We start from the raw sequence: 20,995 nt of genomic DNA, 5'->3' as shown, positions 1-20,995 counted from the left end.
AAAAATAACCTCGCCTGGCTCGTCTCCAATTACAATGCCAAAAATGGCAGGAGAAATGTAATTCCTATCGATCCCCACCTCTTTTAACAGCCCAATGACTAGGACATTGGCCCAGAGAAAGGGAGGCACAAGTTAAGAGAGAATAAGGAAGTGAGAGCGCCACCTGGAGTCAGACCTGAGAGATGACTAGGGTGAATATGACACTTTCACTGCCATAGGATCACATGGACAGTCACAGTGCTACCTTTAAAAGCACCATACTCAGGTGTGAAAACTCCAAACGGTTTCCTACAGCAGTGTCATCACCGAGCAAAACAAGTGTTAAGCGTTTCAGATGGCTGGTCCGTCAAATAATGCCATCTGCTAATTCCCAACAAATTAATCGTAAGGCGACAGGCTTAGCCGTTCCTTTATAAGCACCGTCGGCATGGCCTTTCTTCTGAACGGATTTCTCTAAACGTCTGCATGTGCAGTATACAGACAGTGGGAAATTTAAATGAGCCTGTAAATTAATTAGGCAAGGCTGAGTGGGATTTTGGAAATGGGAGTAACTGAATAAGACAGAGAGACAGAAGACAGACAGACTTAGCCAAGATCTCTGTTAGGGTGTGTTTGCTGTGGAGGAAAGATATCGCTGTTAGTCTTTGTGCTGCGGCACGAAGAAAATATTTCCTTAGCAGTCATTTCATTATGTCCTGCACAGTCAATCTGACCTAATTTTACCTTTGGACACATCCATTTGAGTAAACACCAGCATTGTGCGCAAGTCTGGTATAAAACTAACCATTGCAAACGTTAATGTACTGTACTTTCGCTGGGTACAAAGTAAGCCATTTCCAGAAGTGGCTATTAGTGGTATTCACAGAACGTTTCTTTCTAGTGATCTATGCAGATAAGAGGTCCACTACCAGAACTGAGCCCATTGAGACCCAGTAAACAGATGAATTAGTATCAGATTCATTTTGTTTTGTTTATGAACCCTTTGTTCATACTTATATTATATATACTTTTTTGGTTGATTAGGTATCACGTTGATGAAGCAGCACAACTGTTTTTAACATGTTTCTTAAGCACCAAATCACCATATTAGAAGCATTTCTGAAGATCACGTGACACTGAAGATTTGGCAACTCAGGAATAAAAATAATTGTTTTCACTGTATTTATGATGAGCCTTGGTGAGCATACGAAATGTACTGTACAATAACAGTGAATTATACTACGTATTCTGAGTTATACAGAAATAAGAAATAATAAACAAATAATGAAAAATTTAGTTTTCCCACACACAAACACACGCATTTGTGGGCCAGTGCAACAAGTGTGCTTCCTCACATCTGGGTTGGTTAATGCCACGGGTTTTAGTTTACAGGTCATGTTCAGGCTTAACACCCATGCGGACCTTTTAAGTAAATCTCTTTTAGCAATCAGAAAAGTCTGCCTGAACAACTGCAATGTGTCTCTGAAGATTCTGGCAAATTATATTTGACTTTCTCTTACTTGTTCTTTTTCTTTGTGTCAGCCATTCTAAACAGGCCATTAGCATCAGCAGCACCATGAGGCCGGCGCTTCCCATCAACCCACCCGACCATGCTCAACAGGGAGCTTCCTTCCTGCCCTGTCCAGGGTTTGCACAGAGAGCGTATGAAAGGAGGATAGGGTGATGAGAACTAAAGAGAGGGTTTGCCAGAGGCACAGCTGAAATTGCTCCATTAGGAAACTCTGTTTGAGCTGGGTGAATGAGACAGGGGTAGGATAGATATATGAGCTTATATGCCACAACCTCTTTATCTCAAAAGATTTCTCTGATAGTTTTAGGACAACAGTTTGCATGGAGTTCTCATTAATGTTTCTTTATACTTCCTTTCAGAAAGACTTATTTATAAGGAACATCTTTCTCAGTCCATCAAAATTCCTGTATGACTGAAGACATATTTTAATATAAGTCATTATAAAGCCCAAAAAAAAAAAAACAGTCCAATAGATTTATTAGGACTTCAATTGAAATTCCAGTTATTCATCCCATAGTATAACTACTGCAGTAGCACAAAGGCACAATGTGAATTTATTAAACTGAAAACATTGTACTCTTTTTAAGGGGTTAGCGTTGAGAGCGCCTGAGACTTTTGAAGCAGCAGAATCATTTTTTTCATAAAGTAATAATCTTGTCATCTTCAGAGAAAAGAGACTCATCTCATTCGGACAAGGTATCATAAAACGTACCTTTCCTCCTCAGTAGTCAAAGGTGAACAGCAGTTTTTTTCCTTTTCTTATTTGAAAAGTTGTCTCTTTTGCGGCACTGCATTTTATTTTCATGTTCAAATGATGAAACTGGGAATTAGATTTCAAGACTAGAGCGACATGAATTTAAAGACCTCATCATGCATGGTTGCAGCCTCTGACTGAGGATGCCTGTAATTTCACACCAGATGCTCCTGACAGAATCTATACAGAGCAATACAAGTCTGTTGGACAAGGACTGTTGGAGAAAGACCTGGGAAATATGGCCAACAACTGTAAAGGCTGCACATCAGTCTTGTTTAGGTAGGGTTAATGAGTTTTGATACTGTTTGAAAGAAATCCTGTGGGTAGGTCGAAATAAAACAAAAAGAGAAATGAAGATGGAGGAGGTGGAGTGCAAGTCTGTCAAGGGGGTTGAAGGGGTGCACGCTTCAACCTTGTCTTGCAGAAGCTGCTGCATGCAAACCTTTGCAATTGACCTCAGCTGGTCAGCTGACAAAGCATGTTTTATACTGAATTACATTAATTAATGCATACTGAATACCATGATTAGCACTGACTAACTGGGTGATGTGTATTTGTATTTGTAAAGAATCAGCAAACTCTTTCAGTAGAGCCAAATCGGCTTAATCAGTCGAGAGGCCACTGAGGTTTGGAGAACTGCAGCCTTTGAGAGAATCAAGCAAAAGTCTGCCACAATTAGTCAGGCCATTCTCTGTGCTGATTGGTTGGGGTAAACACAATTAATCACTGTAAATGTGTTCAATGAGGAAGGGCTGAGGAAATAAGTGGATACCCACTTAAATCATGTGCAAGGTTTTGCTCTACAAACTCACTGAATAACTGATCATTTCCATTTACAAAGGCTGATATATAGTAGATGCACATAGTCTTTTTGGTTTCTGTCATTTTTCACTCTTAATCATGTCACTGAAAACCAGTTAAGACTTTATTCAGCAGAGAAGTATAGAAAATTTCTTAGGTACACTTATCTATAAAAAAGAAACTGAATGGTATATGACACTTTGGAACTCCAAAAACGACAAAAAGCAAGTCCTTTTACACTATATTACAGGTCTTCTGAAGTCAATTGATAACATTGTCAGGAAGTTAAAAGTTGTTATTCACTCAAAAACAATTGAGAACTAATTCTATTTGGAATCACTGACATCAAACATGACATAACACTTTAAATCTACCTGGATGCGACCGATGTACTAGATTTGGCTTAACTAGTCCTTTAGCTGTTCATAGCCAGGCAAGACTCAGTACAGTACTCAGACTCACAAAAAATTTTTGAGTTATTTTCAAAGATGATGATCCCATCCATTCCCTTGCGCTGAAGTTCTTGCCAATTGCTTTATTACTGCATTGTCACATTGAAAACACAAAGGTCTTTGCTTTAAAAGATACCTTGAGTGGAAAAGCAGGTAATAGACTGAAGCACTGCACATTCAGAGTTCCTTCTTTCATCTTTTGATGAGTTTTATCTGTGCAAGCTCTTGATGTCCTGTAGTGAATAGAACAAATTATACAATGGAAATCCAGAAGATATAAAAGCAGACAGAAAATGAATTGATTAATGAGATAGAAAGATGAATGAATAAATCAAATGAAAAGGGATGTATAGAGACCAGAGATCGTCAAAACCATGTTTCAGCCAGGGCGCCTCGGCAAAACCGCCCCCGTATTTGATCATGTTTATTGTCTGAAACCATCTGCAGCTGATAACCCTTGACTGAACAAGCTGTTAGTCAGCCTAAGAGGCAGCTGAGAGAGAAATCAGCCATGCTATAAAATGGCATCTTCGGACAGTATATGCTTCCTCCACAGATCACACTAACTGCAAATGACTGCTTAAAAAAAAATGCACAGCTTTATGTTATTAACTTCATATTTATCTGGTTGTTTTATTCACGCCCAGTGAAATTGATAAATATCCAACTGTATTAAATCATACATTATTCTTTTTTAAAATGTCTGATTAGACCAGTATTTGACGTTAGTTGGTTAAGCTGGTTTCTGCTGGTTAGACTAGTTAGAACCAACATGTTCTTTCCGGTGAGGCTTTTTGACTAAGAAAGTCTTAATGGAGACGTCAGCATCTAGAACTGGGCACTGTCGTCTAAGAAAAACTTTTTTTTTTTCAATTTTTTTAATAAAAATAAAAAAAGACTGAGAAGCCATTTAGAGCATGTTTGCCTTTCTCAGTAAAAAAATGTCAAACCTAACATTTTAGTCAATCAAACAAGTCTACACGGTCTTTTTAAACATGTTTTAAACATGTAAACATGCATTGACTTTACTTCAGTTGCAATTTACTTTATGACAGTAAATGTACTGTATGATAGAACAACTGCAAGCTTAAGTGATGTCTCACAATCAATGCTAGACAAGAACAAAAAGTAATTGTATACCTTTGCCAGAGAGGGTGCCATTCAGAGAAAGGTAGTTATTACCAACACAGCTCTTTTGCATGCACTCTTGGTGATAGTCAAGATAGAAATTTTCATTATGGGCAGGGAAGCGAGGGATAAGCAGTGCAATTGTGAAAAATCAACTTAATAGCTTCAGAAGTGTTATCAGGAGAGGCTGGCCTAAATCTGCACACTAATAAGCAAGTATTGCAAGGAGGGTATCACCTCCAGCCAATTGCCACAGGAGCAGAAAACATAGGACCAGAGATAAGCATCTCTCCCAACACACTTGGTGCAGGGGTATTTTTAAGCCTAGTGCTATGTGGGGCCTTTTGAAGACAGCTGAGCGAAAGAAGCATTTACAGAATCGTTTCCGAGCAACAGGGGATGGAAGGCTAGAATGGTGCTGCCTGCTTTGAAAGGACTTTGACTCCTGACTGTGCAGACAACAGTTTTAGCAGCCTTGTTGAATGGCATGTAAATGTTGAAGAAAAATAAAATAGGTGGACAGATTTGAAATTAAATTACAGACCAAGTCCTATCCATGCATATTCTCTAGCTGTCACTGACAGAGTCTGAGTTCAAAGCTTTGTATAGTTCAATGAATTCCATAAGGTGTGAATGTAGTTAGCTGCATCCGTCACCCGCAGAGTGGGTGTCGGTGTAGCCCCAAAAATAGACCTTTCACAGCAAGGAGCAATCTGCCATTTCAAGTCCGTGTGCGTTTGCAAGCTTGCCAGTCTCATTTCCATCAGCGTGCATCCGTGACACTTTGCATCTTTCTCTCATGCCACTGTAAAGTCCACCAGTCATGCCAATCTGGCAACCTGCGATTCCATACGCTGTTCTGCCAATCCTTTTGTATATGTCACCCTTAATCTGTAGTCTAGTTAAAAAGCAATCTTACTTCTGAAGCCCATGCTGAGAACTTCATGACATTCATGACCTTGTTACAACCTTCTGGTCCGGCTGGCTGAGATTGACCATTGCTGGGTTGTATGAAGCAAGTGCCCGGAGCAGCCAGCTCAGCGGATCTCAGGTGCTGACAGGCTGCATAAACATACTGTGAAAAGCTGCCTGCCCTGAAGGCCATGGACAAGCTCAGCGAAAAAGAAAACAACAGCGCAATGGAAATGAGCTGTATATTTCACAGCTGTTACCAAGGGCAGGCGACCTATGTGCCAGCATGCAGCAGCATCTGAGTGAGAGATCAGAGTGGAACTCCACATTTGAGTTTCTTAAAGTGACTTAAATGGCAACCGGCACACTAATCATCAAAGAGAAAACCTTTTATTACAAAATGCCCCAAGCCACACTACACACTGCACATTATATATTCAATATATTAAAAAAGAGTGTCTAGAAATTATTTTTTTCCCTCCACAGTTTATAAAAAGTATAATAGGTTTACAATTACATCATTTTTTCTTTTGGGGTAACCAATCCCTTTAAAATCACAAATCTCTTTAAACGACTCAAATTAATACACTATTTAAACAGAAAGCATATGTATTTCCCTGACCTTCTGCCCTTTGATCTCTGTGAATTCTCACCAGTTACATCCTCCATTTGCTCTTGGGAGACAAACCAGTGTGTTTACTGGTGTAATCAAATTTTTAATGGAGGCTGTTAGCAGATGGTCAATGCGGGAGGGGATGTTTTCTAGTGCACACAATGCTGTTTGATTCTCATACACAAAATAGAAAGTAATCACTCCTCATCTAGTTAATCCCATAATTATGCACATGGACACTAATTTCCCAGCAGGGAGAACACTGTGTGCCTGGCTCATCTCTCTTTCATTTTCTGCTCTTTTACTATTTATTTACTACACTAGAACAATCAAACTGAATGTTAAGCAAACAAACTATCCAATATGGCTTCAAGCTTGTTTTACGTGTGTACTAGCTATACTTGATCAGGAAATGTTTGAGGTAGTGTCATAGCACTTCTACTAGCCATGATACATCAGGGAGTAAATATGGAACCTAGAGAGCTGCCTATGGAGGGAGCATTTTTAGGCATCATAAGTATAATCTCAATTTGAAGGCTTTAAAAAAAAGTAGGAAGCATGAATATGATGTCTTCTGAATTCTAAAACAATCTTGCATGCAGGATTTGGGACACTAGGACTTGGAACAAAGTGGAATCTGACAAATCATTCATTTTCACACTGTGCATTTAGGATTAAATGTAGATTTTCAACAATATGGTGAATTCCACCCAAGACGGAATTCCCTCCCGCATGAGATGGAGCAGTTTTAATCCTGAATTCATTGTTTATTTCTATGTGCACAGCACCACTTGACAATTTCTCTGAGGTGTGCGGAATGTATCGTGACCTCTCTGTACTTCAAGCCACAGGCCTGTATACTTTTGAGCTGGCATTTGCAATGCTTGAGATGACCCTATTTTGAATGGCTCCTTCCAATAATAAGACCATTCGTCTTGTGCTGAAGGTGGGGGTCGTTAGTTGTCATATAGCCCTGAGGATGGATGTGACAGATACAGGCTACACTTTGCTGAAAACGTCCTGCCAGGCATTGAGAGCCTTTCCCCTCTCTGCACCAAATCAGCATGCATTTGCAGCTAAAAAAGCTTCTAAAAACCAATAACGTCATATTTCAAGTCAGGCGGACAGAATGAAATGGGAGGAAATGCTCTGATTATAGCCAGAAGGGTGCAACTACACCCTGGTTGGCATATTTTTATGGAGAAGTGACAGGATGTTGCTGGAAAAATTATTGTTTCAGTGCTCATAAAATGGCAAGGACACAGCCCCCCTGCTGCGTAATGGCACATGGCAAGCCAAACACTTCAATGAAGTTGTGTTTTAGAGGCATGTTTGCTGCCATTAAATCATTCTGAGGAGGAAAATGCAGCAATGTTAGATTAGATTATGTAGCTTGTGCGTTTCCTCAAACAAGACTTAATCTAATTCATTCCGAGAGTACGTCCTTCTTCCTTCAAAACATGGATGACTAAAATTGAGCTTGTCTTTGAAATAATCTTTTTAACAATCTAGGTGGAGAATTGTAAGGCAAATCGGACTCTTTTATAGATTTTTTTTACATCAGTGCATTTGTGTTTAACTGAATGACACCCCCCTCAACCCACACATCTACCCCTCCTTCTACCACAATTCTATAAATAATCTCGGCTCTGCTTTTATAGGTCAGCTGAACTACAAAGTGCATTTTTTTTCTTGTGTGTACAGAGTTGAGGTGAATCGTTACATAATTCCAAGAACTAGTAATTAGTTACCTCAACCATGTACAAGGGATTGTTGTTACCATGACAACAAAAAAAATCTTGGTGTAAAGCCCATAATAATATGTATGCACAGCCACAATTCTATTTGTGATGTATTCAGTAAACGCATTTTGTTATGGACTCTCCAGGCATGGATCAGATTGAAAGAATAAAAGAGTGACACTTTGCTAAAGAGATGCTCAAAGTTGTGCTTCTAAAGTGGTGAATTGTGCTTCTAATGTGGTGAATTCTTTTTATTTCTATCTCTCTATCTATCTATCATTTTAATTTGGTACAAGTGCTGTAGTGGTGCTGGATATCCAGGGGATTTTTTTGTAATCATATTATTTCAGAAAAAAATGCTTTTACCTATAATTTTAGGCCATTTTTTGAAGATTCTTTGATATAGGCTTTTACCAATTTCTAGGGGTTTGCAGCTAGCAGAGACTTTCTCACTTACACCCACATACTAAAAAAGCAAGCCCTGTTACAGGGTTGTCAAGTCAGAAAATACTATTTACATTAGTAAACAGAAACAATATTTGTTCAATAGATCTAAATGCAGCAACGACCATAGCCAAATAAATAAAATGACCTTAATCTGTTTTTCTTCCACATTATAACTAGGGCTCTGTATTGCCAAGAATCTGGCGATATGATACATATCATGATACAGGGGTTATGATACAATATATTGCGATACATTGTGGTACTGTAGCAAGGCGATATATTGGGATATTTCTTATTTTAGGAATAGGATAGATTTTTAGAAACGCTGTCATTAAGAACACACCACCATATGCAAACCTTGGCATAAACAAATAAAAATTGTTTAACCAAAACACACTGTGATATGCATTTGCAATAATATGTCCCTGTAACATTCAATGTTATTGAAGCACTTATTGTGCAGTATGGGTTAAGTGGGAAATTTTTTTTATTGATTGATTCTTTGATTCTTTGGTTAAATGTATATGTATAATATGTATTTTATGTATATATAGATATAAATATATAATAGGTATATTATAAAAACACCATATATACTCTTAGGGCCCTATTTTAATGATCTAAACGCAAAGTGTAAAGCAGGTGCACTCAGGGAGTGTCAAAATCCACTTTTGCCATTTTAACAATGGAAAAACGGTTTGTGCGACCGGTCTAAATGAGTTGTCCCTATTCTCTTAAAGCTGCAGTAGGTAACTTTTGTAAACATATATTTTTTACATATTTGTTAAACCTGTCATTATGTCCTGACAGTAGAATATGAGACAGATAATCTGTGAAAAAAATCAAGCTCCTCTGGCTCCTCCCAGTGCTCCTATTGCCATTTGCAGTTACGGACCGCTCCCGGTAAGAAATCAACCAATCAGAGCTGCGGTCTGTAACTTTGTTTGTGTTCAAAATGTAGAAAAATGTATATAATAAGCGAGTACACCATGAGTCCATTTTCCAAACCGTGTTTTTAGCTTGTCCTGAATCACTAGGGTGCACCTATAATAAGTGTTTATATTTTAGATTGCTTCGGGGGTACCGCGGCGGAGTAACCCAGAACCTTTGTGATTCTTCATAGACATAAACAGAGATTAGCAGATCCGGCTACGATGTTCTTCCGCAAGACGCAAGCAGTTCTGTTTATTAACCGCTAGAGCATCAAAAGTTCCCTACTGCAGCTTTAATGAGTAATGGTTGTTTTTTGGGCATAAAGTGTAATAAACCGATCAGAGTCTCATCTTCCATTCCCTTTAAGAGCCAGTTGTGCTCGAGCCATGACGGATTTGCTATTTACACAGCGGAATTTGACAAGCGCGAAGACAGGACGCATCCCCGAGATGAGATGGCCCATATACTCTGCCTTACAGGTTCACAGTTTAACTCTACAATTGTGACATACAATGTCATAACATTTTGATCAGAACAAAATAATTGCATCTGCTAAATATCAATGAAAAATAAAGTTCTTACAGGAATCCTAAAAAACAAAAAAAACTATGGTAAAACAATAAAATAAATACAGGTGTTGAACATTCTCAGAACCTTTCAACTTGGATTTCACAGGTTTTTCATTTTGTATTTATGTGCATTTAGTCGGGATACGAACTCAAAATGAAACAAATCGAGCGCAGCGTCAGTTCAGTCAGGCCACGGAGGCAAGGCTGTGAACAGCTGATGCGGTCAGCTGTCAAATCGTTCCAATCACCACATCTCTCCTATTAGACATGGGACATATATATATACGTGCCACTACTGGTCGGTAAGTATGCTCAACAACTCGCAACCCTCCCTCCCTCCCCATTATATGCATGAGCACATTACTGCGCACCTTCTGGCTGTTGTCTTGTTTGTTTCAGATCACTAAGGCTTCCAAAATCTTAGCTGGGATGGACCTCTTTGCGGAGAGACACCCATCTTCATAACCAGGCTACAGGATAGACGTACCACTGCCACATCTATATGATTATCACCGTTTGCTTAAAGACTTTATTAAAAGTCTTAATTATTATGTATTTCTAAATTCATGGTTCCGGGGGGTTAATGTTAAAGCTCTTGTATGTTCAATTATTCTGGGAGCAAGAACCCCCATAAGGAACCATACCGCCAAAGATAAATTGTGTTCAATAAACTCAAGTAAACTTGCCAAAGTGGTTCCTGTCTGAACTTGCATGAATCTTGTATGATTTATATATATAGGGCTGATTCGAATACCATTTTTTGAGCTTCGAAACTTTGGTAGTAATCAACACCGAATTAGGCTGAACACATTCTTCTCTCTAATAAAGGCAAACATTCTTTGTGTGTCTGCCTGTTTACATTTGCATGTCGAGAACCGTTCATCCAATCGACTTCACTCGTGGCGGGTGTGTTGCTGGGCACCAAAAAGGAAGTGTTTCGGTTTAATATGGACATGCTACACGTTCAGAATTAAAAAACTATCAGCACAGATATGCTTTCATTTTCCACTGAGGAGGTTATAACGGAACTTTTTAGAATGCAATACAAATGCACATTCACTCTTAACAGCACAGCTAAGCATGGTTGTCCTACCGTGCTGAGAACTCCGGGGGGAGAGTGTTTTTGAATTAATATTTGTTTTGCGGGGGATGACAGGTATTCCAAAAAAAAAGGTTATTCCAATCTCAAAAATGAAAATTGAATTCTAACCCACCGAATTAATATTCGAATAATCTAAATATTCTGGTCCATCTCTCTCTCTCTCACTTCTCCCTTCTATTCCCCGCATGATATCTCCCAGCATGCTTTGGTGGTCATAAACACACACATGTGGCTAAAAGATTGCTGAGAGATGACTGTGCTACAAAAGTAAATATAAGCTCAGAGGGATTTTATTTTTGTGGTTCTGCTGAATATATAAGCAAAGGGTGGCATTTGTAATGGGGGATTTATAAATGTAACACTTTACAAATAAGGTTGAATTTGAATGAGCTAATGAGCTAATCAGTAATTGTATTATGAAATATAAAAGAATAATACTTTTACAGTGTTTATTAATTTCTGTTAATGTGCATTTCTACATTCATTAAAGCATTTGTAACATTTCAAGTGATGTGAACTAACATTAGATTATTATGAATAAACATTCAGTATTTTTATGAATTAACATTAAAGATGATAAATAAATAAACGCATGGTTACCTTAAAACAGTTAAGCTAAGGGATTATATAATTTCATTAAAATGTTTATTTTAATTATTATTATTACTAGTGCTTTTATTATTTCTCTTTCAAAAATAATTATTCATATTAGTATTTTTGTTTGTTCATGCATACTGTTGCTTTGTATTCCACCCCCACCCAAAAATATATTCCTGCCAGGAAATTGCTAAAAGCTCTTGCACATAATGTAAGCCCAGGTGGCCATTGTCCTCAACCTCCAGATTACCTCTGTTTTGCCACTGCGTGCAGTATCCTGACATGGCACAGCAGCCATTGGCAATGGTGGAATGACAGCAGAAATGGTCATGTGGTACAGGCTACATCTTACCCTGTTTGCCCCCCCCAGTCTGGTTATCCTCTCACTAAGCCAAATAGGAATGTCTTTCACATCCTAGGATTTTGCATGATGGTGTTTGATGAACGGCGCTCAAAAAAAAAAGTATATATATAATAATAAATAATAAAAACAACAACAAAAAATAAACTTGGAAAGGTGACATCACTCATGCAAGGTATGTGGACCAATTTGTAGTAGTTGTACTTTAGAAATGGAATGCGTTTAATTTATTTGTAGTACTGTATGTTCAAACATATTTTATCCCTATATCAAAGGGGGCTTTGCTATTTGGAAATCGAAAAAGCGACCCTATCATTAATGCATCTGCAGTGTGCTTGGCTAAATGTCTGAATTCCGTGACTGTTATGAGTGCAGCCGTGCGTGTGTATGTGTGTGTGCATGTCCCCAATAGACTGCATTATGCACAGTACACAGGATGGCTCGCCTGCAGCACTAATGCAAATTTCTGTCAAGGGCTCCATTAAAAGGTAAGGCTGGGCCCTCATCTGTGCCACTTCACCTCAAGGCTTTCATGCCATTTATTACAGTCACGCCATACACACCCCTCACATTTTCCTTTCATTATTGACCACACTACTACTGGTGATCAGCTCTTTTCACACTGGCTGAATCCAGAGATTGAGGAATGGGTAGGTGGGCAACATTAGCCACCATCTCATCCAGTCTATGCCTGGCAAACGCGGAGCATCCTGTGTAATTCATTTCTCACAGGCTTTATCATCTCTGTGGACTAGTGAATGATTTACACTGACAGGCAAGCTATGCCAATACCTAGTGCCATGACATGTGGTGAACGAAGGCTTTAGTTTGAACAAAACTGTTATGAGTACAGAATGACATGGATGATGTTGGTTAATTTTAGATTAACAAGGAACAAAGCTACAGTAACTGATTTATAGAGGCATACAAAATAAATTGGGTAAAAAAAAAAAAAAAAAAAAAAAGATTTAAATATATCTGGCCTGCATGGCTTATTATATACTTTCTGTTGTCTGACCAATGGCAGAAATAAACATAAATACAAATATTAATATACTGTAATTCCATTTTGGTGGCATGGTGGCACATTTAACTCAAGAGTTACATATATTTGCACTGATGCCAAACCTATTATGTAATGCAAGATCATATATTTTATTTTACACAAAATATATATTTTTAAATAATTTAATTATTAAATTAAATTAAATTTTATTTGTAAAACATTTAACTTAATACCCCCCCCCCCCCCCAAATACACATTTTGTTTAACACAAATGTGATATAAATGAACTTGTCAATATGGATTAATGTGGGTAAAATCTGAAAACATTAAGGACTGTAGCATTTTGTGTTGAAGCTGATGAATGCATATTTTTGATTTTGATCTTTTTTGTTTATCTCTCCAGATGGAAAAAAGCTTGCGGGCAGATCCACAAGCTTTAGAAGTGACTCGGCCCGCCAGTAAGAGCTAAATGAGTGAGAATACTGGTGCTGAGGGAGCTGATTTGATCAAACTGTCATTGTGGCTACAGTTTTTTAGGAACAAAGCGGCACCTGAAATCAGCCTCCACTCTGCAGGTGAAGGTGGCAGAGTGGATGAATAATGCATGAAATGTATCTGCTGCTGTTAATCATGATGAGATGGTGTGAGAAAGAGAGAGAGAGCGATGTGTGATGTGTTTTTTCTCATTTACTCATTTCTCTGCTTGACTCAAGACATTGGATCCAGAGTCAAGGTCTTTAGAGAGGTAAAAAAGCTTTTGATTGCTATTAAATTTAAAGCCACAGTTCAGGCAAAAAAAAGAGAAGAAATTTCCGTCATTTACTCAACCCCGTGTCATTACGTCATATAGAGCGACATAAGGTTGAGGAAATTATGACAGCATTTTCCTGTATGGTTGAACTATCACCCAGCTCCTGCAGAACTGACAAGATTATAACCTTTTTACATACATCAAACCACAAGTCTCTTCAGACTTAAGGCCATGTAAGTAAATGGATATGACACAGCACCAAGCAAAAAACTATATCCTACGTGACAACATATATGAGCATACAGAATTCTTTAGAAATTTTGTCAGCTATTATGAAACAGAATTTATATTAGCTGTGGATGAGCCACATTCGAAGCCATTCAGATGGCTGCAGATGTAAGAATATTATGGTGTGTTCACACCAAATGCAAAGCGAATGTTCCCATCGGGTCCCTCGCTCTAGATTACTCGCAGGATGTTTTATTATTTCAAAATTTCTGGATTAAAAAAATTAAATAAAAAACTATATTGCCATTTGAGCTTACTCACATTCTAAATATAATTTTGTCCAAAAAATTGGTCAAGGGTCATACAAAATATTCTGCCAACAGAAGATAAGATGGAGTAACGTGTCATGGGAAACTGCATTTAGGACATGCCTAGGCCTTTGCATTTTAATGTGATCCACACCACGATCATTTGACTGATAAGGCCTCTCAAACGGTTGGCTTAGAGTCGTAATTACTCTCTACTCCCACATAATCTTTCTCCCCAGCGAACATGTCAATGCTGGCAAGCAGGAGCATGCTTGCAAATGGAGGAAGAAAAGAAGAACATTTAGAGATAAGAAAGGCTCCTTTACTCTCATCGATACAGTCATGACTCTTAAGATTTCAATCCATCACAGGGCTCTTAAGAAAGCACTCCCTTGCCTTTAATTAGGGCATTGTGACTGGAAGATCTTGACTTATTTGACGTGCAGCTCTGAGACATTGTAAATGCACAACTCTAAAAGCTACTGGAGACTAGAGGGTGTCAGAGATTAGAGATCTTACAATCGGAAGGTCATTAGTGTTATTTGGAGGTCAGGAAGTATGTGTCATGTGATTTAGCTCAATGACCCATGAACAAGTCAACATATGACTCAGGTGTAAGGCTGATGCACACTGTGTGACCTCTGTTAAACATTGAACTAATCACAAACAAGCTTCCCTTCTTTATAGTCAACATATTTTATGATTGTGGCTTATACATAGGCTTCATGTGTTTATATACTATATCTACGGAAAAAAAACAATGCATAACTTTCCCAACAACAACAACAAAAAAAGTTACTCCTGAGACGTGACAATATGTCTTGCATGCATAACCCACTGCTTTTTAAATCTAATTAATGTGTGCAGGTGTTAAATAAGAATGTATAGCACAACATTACTCTGGAGACACATGGCAACATGGCCTGCATGCATTGCATAACTTTTAATCAAACTAATGGAGTGGAACACATTTATGTTTGAAATACTGTAGCATGATAACAGACTACTAATACTGCCACAGTATGTAGTATGTATACTTAATGTTTACTTAATTGTTTCAGATATAATCCATTGTCTTTTTCACTTCTGAATCTTCACAGTCGACAGCACTGGCCAAGACCTGCAGAGCTGCTGGAGTAAGAGTGGTCAAAATGATCTGGTAGACTGTGGACAGCATGTATGGCATTAGACACCCTCAGGGGAAGAGGAAACCAACCTCAACTTTATTCTGCTCACCGGCAGAGTGAAGGACACAGAAAGAAGGAGAAAAGGACTGAAAGCAAATGGATACTTGGTGGTATAGATGAGAAAAAACAGAAACAAATGTATCTGGTGGTGTGGGGGCCATGTTATTAACAGCCTGCTGAAATGCACTTAACTCCTGCCTATTCAATTATGCTAATATACACATGCAAATGACCACAGCCTGCAACATCATGCTGCTTACAAGGGTTATTGTCCTTCTATCTACAAGCAAACAGCTTTTGACCTGTGATTATCTTCATGAGACATCAGTGGGGTGGGATGACGATGAGAAACGTTCTGATTGCGTGTGACTGTATGTGTGGGACGCTATGCATGTGCATCTTCACATTATATTTACTGGTTCACTTCAGCATTGCCACTTTTCAGCACTGCCGCATTAACTCAAGAATGAATCACAAAGTCCAGCTTTCAGGGAGTAAAAGGTAAACTTATGTCATGTGCTTTTATTTTTCATATTGTATAGATCAAATAGAACAATTCTGGGAAGTGTGAGTCAAGCTCTACAACATTAAACTATCAAATGATTGAAGCACAGCATAAAATTACTCCAGACATTATCTCTGAATCGGTGGGAACTTTTAACTGCACAATAAATCTGAATCACTGGTCTACATTATTGCTCAGCTTTCATGTCCAGCATGTATTCACGATGCACGAAAAAAAAGAAAAAGAAATGAAAATTAGGTATTAAAATCAATACGGTGAATTGTCAGAAGCTTGGTGAGTAATACATCATTCTCAGAATGACCAAGGCCAGATTAATTAAATCGATTCTGACCGTGAAATACACCATGCCGGCTTAAAAGAAACAGCTTTAGACAAGAGCTTTACACAAGATTATTTCATTATTTAGCATGTCCCATTCATATGCATGACCAACACGATATAGCTAACATGCTAAACACATATGCACTACATAGACGCCACAAGTGATCTTCATCCTGCTACAGTGAAAGAAACAGATGAGTCTATAGAATGGCAGCATGAGTCAACATCAATAGTCACTGCGTTATGGAATGCTTGAAGGTCCCGTCATTTAACACCGCAAACTACTAAGAATGAAATGCACATTACATCTGAAAATGTTGATCACACAGCATTCAATCATGAACCAGAATAAAAGCAGATTTTTAGGATAACTTTCACCTTTTCGAGGACAACTTGCATCATCCCTAGACTGAGGATTTATTATCTCTTTTTCTATAAAATGAACAAATATTTTATGCCAAAAAATGCTGCATACTTTATTATATTATAACAATGCATACTATATTATCTGAAGGTTGTTCTGGCTGGTTGCTAGGAAGGTACTTAGATGTTCTAAATGGTTGCTAGGCAGCTGCTCCTGCGTTGTGTGTGAGTTTAAGAACAATAAAGAAAATAAACAATGATGCCTAAGAAAGTACAAGACACTATAAAGGGAAACAGTCAGTCTACAAAGGGTTTGCAACCACTAAGCATTAATTTCTGACCCTTTTATGGAAAGAGCAAAACATGAATGTAGAGGAACTTGTATACTGACAGAATAGCCACTGAGATCGTCGCTGTCCTCAGAACAGTGGTTTTTAAAGCAGCCCACTCACTTAAAGCCTGGAAGTGTGTCGCTGTCCAGTGCTGAAAGAGTCGAGGCAGGTGGCGCTGTCCAAAAGCAAGAGGTGCTGAAAGCTGTGTGTTGTGTTGAGGAGTGTGGAAAAGCGCACACTCTGTGGGCGGCTATGAGGCTCGTTTGCTCAGAGCTGTCAACAGTATCCTCAGCACCTATGAGGGCGTTTCTTGCATTGCGTCTGTTGCATTTTTAAAACTGTTTATTTACATAAGCCTCAGACTGATGTCTGTGTCTTTTGTCTTATGCACATTAGCACTTTTAAGACAATCAAAACAGAAGATTTTGAGATTTCAGTTTTCAGCTACAGGATCTTATTTGATTTATAGAGAATTCTTATTAACAGCATCCTTTTGGATAGGTTCCAAATTATGTAAAAAAAAAAAAATCTAATAGAAATACTGCTATACTCATTTCTTTGTGATTTCATTTTTATTTAATTTTTGGACAAGGATTATATGCTCCCTTGCTTCTTTGAATGCAAGTGAAAGCACTGATGTTGGGGTTAACAATAGACAGAACAAATTAACTGAAAAAATAAATAAATAATAATTCTTAATTCCTGGAACTATAATACAATGCTTAGCTTCCATAGCTGTACAGTATACACATGGTTAAGACTACACACAGTGCTTTGCTCCAATATGGTCATCTGCAGATATGTATTTTTATTTCCCTATTTATTTATTTTTATTAGGAATAATGCTTGAACCAGCTGCTTGGTAAGCGTATACACTAAGCAGACAATCATACAGCTAATTTTTGACAGCAGGATAAATCCGTTAGATAATACAAATCCGCAGCAACAGAGATACAGAAAGAGAGAGTCTATAAGGGAGATTAAAAAGAGGAGATTGTGAGCGCTGAATCCCAACATCACTGATCATGTGACCCTAATTCCACTCTGTCATTTCTTCCCGAAGAGTGTTGGAGAGACGACCAATCACAAGGCACAGTTTGTGAGCTCGTGAGGAGTGGGAGAGAGAGAGAGAGAGAGAAAAAAAAAACATCCCGCTAACAGCAAGTCAATCGCAAATACAGTCCAAAAAGGGGGGAAACACTCATACAGACTCACACTTGTCACTGCAATGCATATGTAAAAAAAAAAAAAAGCAACCTTTCACATGCATTTACACCTAGTTTTGTTTCAGTTTGGTCTTTCTTCCTGACAAAAGCATGTGGGTTTTCTCTCTGCATACATCTCATACAGGTCGACTCCTGTCCTCATCCATGTCATTTTACAGCCCTGCTACTGTCATGTTTTGTTCTACCTTCTGTGAAATTCATAGCTCATACAAATAACACAGCCATAAGAAAAAAAAAAAAGAAGAAGAAAAAAAAACATCAGTAGAGCTCTTGCCAGCATCACTCATTAACTATTGATGCTGTATGAGATCTGGTGCAACAGCTGGACACACACACACACACAGATTGTTTATTTCTGAACTCATTGACAATGAACTCAATTCAAACCAGTCTCTATGGTACTAAACCAAACAAGAGGGGTGGCAGTTTAAACTCAGGCAGAGGTGGTCAATCGTACTGTGGTGCCAACAGCCATACTGAAATGAACCTCTGTGATGCCTTCTTTACCACCTTAAAAGTACAAATTAATATTCAAACACAAGGGCTACAAAATAAATTGATGTAAAAACAGCCTTTTGGGGGGTAGGAAATTAAAATGAATCAGAGTACAGTTTGCTTTGATTAAGAAAAGATCCATTTAAAAAAAAGGGATGGATGGCATGCAGTGGCTTTTTAGGATTATGCCAGGCAGGAGAATGGAACCAAATGGAGATAAGTTGTTTGAAGCTCCGCAATAAGCCACTTTTCCCCTCTTTCATGTTTTGAAATGAGGAAACAACTGTGCGTGCTAACCGCAATCCGAAAGCCCCTTTGTTCCTTCTTTAGATTGCAATCTAATGGAGGAACGGGGCTTTAACTTGAACTGAGGGGCTAAAATATAGTGAAACCAGAAGATATCTGTCATTTAGGTGTGGTTTGACATCACTGAAAGGCAAGTAAAACTGACTACACACAAGTTGATAATGCCTTGAGGTTTGATAACTCTGTACGTTAGGGGCTGCAAACACCATGGGGAAAACGGGGTATGAGATGAGAGCTACAGTACATGTGGGAATGTGGTGGAAGGGGTGTGTAGAATACAAACAAAAAGCATATAACAATTTCACCACTGTAATGATAGACAATCTATGTTTCTTTGCCTGCCTACTCTTATGTCTGCTCTTTCAGAAAAAGCAGATAGTCCGTCCTCTTAAATGCTCTGTGTAAATAACAGTCGTGTCTAGAAAGACCCTCTTGCTACCTTCAAGCTGAGAGTTTTCAAAGAAAACGTTCAGGCAGGGGGAGAGATGTGTGGAGATCGCCAGTGTCAGAATTAGTGAGAGCGTCAGTAGACGGCAGGAAGCTAGTAAAGTTATTCCTCCTGGAATCAGCCGTCACGATGCACTGGAGGTAGGAAGCAGTGTGTCTCATGTTCTAGTTAGTGCTATTATTGATTGTTTTCACTCTGTAATGAAATGCAAAAGCCTTTCACATGGCTGAGCATGTAATCACAACACATATGCCTGCAAATATGTAAGTAGTGTTTTATTCTCATCATATGAGTAGAGTCAGATGTTGATATCTAAGCCATTTCAAGACTTTAAAACCCAAAGCAGCGTCTATAGAACTAGAATCTTCTTAAACAGTTCAGTACACTTGACTAAAGAGGTTATAGGTAACTAAAACACACAGACCCACAGAGGGAAACTGTTCTCAGCACAGTCAAGTGTCCCTACCTGGCGGTCTGTAGTCACCCCTGGGTTTTTGTTCAGAGCTGGATGTCAGGAAGAGCAGGAGGTAAAGGCTGAAATAGAATTAAGTGAAAACAACTCCGTTTGTCCTGCAGAAAAATATGGATGCCCTGTACACACACGCTCTCTCTCTCTCTCTCTCTTACACACCGCTCTGACACGCAGCACTGAATTTCTCTCTCTCTCGCAGCCTTCCTACTCGTCTTCCCGCCCACCTACCCCCGATACCCTCCCTTTTCCTATCTCTTTCTTTCACACACACTGTCATTCTCTCTCGTCACACATGCGCACGCACACTCTCTCTCTTTCTCTCTCCAGGCACTCACTCATTCGCTGTGACACGAGCACTCTCGTGTACACACATTGGATTTCTTTACTCAACAAACATTCTCATCTTCTGCTTTTGTCTTTTACGAACAACATCTCTCTCTTTTTCCTTTTTAAATGACTAAGGCAATATTTGTAAAACAATACCAGCTTGCTATTAATAGAATACTGAGAGGTTCTCAACCAGCATCACATGCCTGTTTCTATAGGGTCATAGATAGCCACATGATGTAAAATATACAAAATCGAGGTCAATATGATCAATTATATCAATAAAATCTAAAACTATACATACTTTTGTGTGTACATTATCACACACACACACAGCTAGATTGACACACCAGTTCACAGCTGATAACTGAGAGCATCAAGACTACAAATAGTCTAATTGTCTAATAATCTAAAAGTTAGTATAAACATATGCTAGACGAAAGTCTTGGGTTTAAGGCTCATCTCACTACTATTTATTAACTGAATTTATATAAAAAACTGTAAATTAAAAAAATGGTTAGTTATAAATAGAACAATTTGTTGTTTAACATGCAGTACAGCAGATACATAAAATGTCAGTTTAAAAAAAAACAGACCAATCAGAATGGAAGAACACATCCTGTGTGAATGCCTCATAAGACTGCCATTAATTCCTGCTCTTTTATGCCTTTCTATCTTGTAGTGTGGATGTAGCCAACATCCCCTTGAGGAGTCAGTCAAGGGCATTCCCAAAGAAGCTGTATGCAAATGCACAGTGAGCCCGGAGCAGCTGCTTGGC

At 38.5% G+C, this 20,995-nt stretch overlaps 1 protein-coding gene across 2 annotated transcripts in view; it reads right to left on the bottom strand.

Moving 5' to 3' along the window:
- Nucleotides 1–20,099, bottom strand: part of syt1a (synaptotagmin Ia) — a 67,393-nt gene extending 47,294 nt beyond the window's left edge. Inside the window, exon 1 of one of the 2 annotated variants that reach the window (XM_026209818.1) lies at nt 19,885–20,099. The gene's annotated coding sequence lies outside the window, so the exon portion shown is untranslated. The remainder of the gene's footprint in view (nt 1–19,884) is intronic. The other variant, XM_026209817.1, reaches the window with a different exon arrangement.
- Nucleotides 20,100–20,995: the final 896 nt, after the last annotated feature.

Source organism: Carassius auratus, chromosome 29, assembly GCF_003368295.1.
Source record: "Carassius auratus strain Wakin chromosome 29, ASM336829v1, whole genome shotgun sequence".
Lineage (NCBI taxonomy): Eukaryota > Metazoa > Chordata > Actinopteri > Cypriniformes > Cyprinidae > Carassius > Carassius auratus.
The sequence above is the reverse complement of the archived record's forward strand: the minus strand, read 5'-3'. Positions and strand labels throughout refer to the sequence as shown.